Consider the following 1522-nt stretch of genomic DNA (forward strand, 5'->3'; position numbering starts at 1 on the left):
TGTTTTTCGACTCGGGTCTCTGATATGAGTTACAGTCACCTTGTAATGGGATGCCAGTATGTTGTGACAGTATATATAGCTAGTATGTTTATGATGCCTTGTAGCGGGGCTGCTTATATGTTATATATCACCTATAATATGGTTCCATCGTTCCGATACGATAAGATAACCTCAACCGTGTGAGTAGGAATGGAGCCAGCTTTGAGGTTGGGGGGACTAAGGACTAAAATCTTTTTGGGAAGGGACCAATTGGCAAAACATACCTTAATTTTTTTTTTTTTTTTTTTTGCAATTTTGGCAATCCACCCCCTCAAAGTTCCAAATTTTTGCAATTTGATCAATTGTATCCAAAACTTCCCCTATTGCCCCTAATCTTTTATTTTTTATGAAAAAAAAAAAAAAAAATTGGGGTGGGTCTTTGGCCATTTGGCCATTTTTACACCCCAAATTTTTATTTATTTTTTTTATATAAAAAATAAAAATTAGGGGCAATATGGGAACTTTGCGATAATATTGGTCGAATTGCAAAAAATTGAAACTTTTGAGTGGGTGGATTGCCAAAATTGAAACTTTGGAAGTCGAATTGAAAATCGTTCCAAACTTTTAGGGGAATAAAATGTAATTTTCTCAAAAAAACGGTCATCTCCTATTCAACTAGGCAACTAAAAAAAAAAAAAAAAATGATAACTTCATTGAAGACCCTTGAACTTTCACTCGATTTGACGAAGCCCCCAAACTTCAAAATTTCTCAATTTAATTCTCTGAACTTTCAATTGCTCTCAATTTGAACCCCTCCGTCAAATTTAAGGTTTAGAAATACCAAAAAAGACCAAAATATCCTTGATTTTCCCTTTTTTTTTTAATAAAAAAAGTTTTGGAATTAAGGGTAAAGTTGAAATTTTATAAAAAAAAAATCAGGGGTATAAACATCATGTGATGTTTAAAATCTGGCGGAGGAATCCAAATTGATTGCAATTGAAAGTTCAAAGACTAAATTGAGAAATTTTGAAGTTTGGGAGGATTTGTCAAATCGAATAGAAGTTCAGGGGTTTTCAGTGAAGTTACCTCAAAAATAAACTATATAGAAACTGTTTATAATCATAGATGACAGAAAATAAACATATAAAAAACTTTTTATAGAAACTAGCAACACTAAGACTTTACAACAAAATAAACCTATAAAAAAACAAAATGACGAATAAAAGATAAAAATACTGAAATTAATTAGTGCATTTAAGAGGTAGGCACATAATTTATTAGTGTAGTAGTACAGAAATTTATTTGGAAATGTGAGAACTAGGCATGTCTTTTTTAGCCGATGTACTAATTAAAATGCAACACCTTTAATTCTTTTTAGCCGATGTACTAATTAGACCCTATTAATTGTGCGTATTTTATTTTGCCATCAGTTTATATTATTAAGTATTTATGATGCCTCTATATATATATAGGGGTGTAAACGAGCCGAGCTTGGGCTGTCCAGGCTCGGCTCATTTATTTTTGGGCCAGGCTCGAGCTCGAG

This window comes from Corylus avellana, chromosome ca2 (genome assembly GCF_901000735.1).
Source record: "Corylus avellana chromosome ca2, CavTom2PMs-1.0".
NCBI classification, from domain to species: Eukaryota; Viridiplantae; Streptophyta; class Magnoliopsida; order Fagales; family Betulaceae; genus Corylus; species Corylus avellana.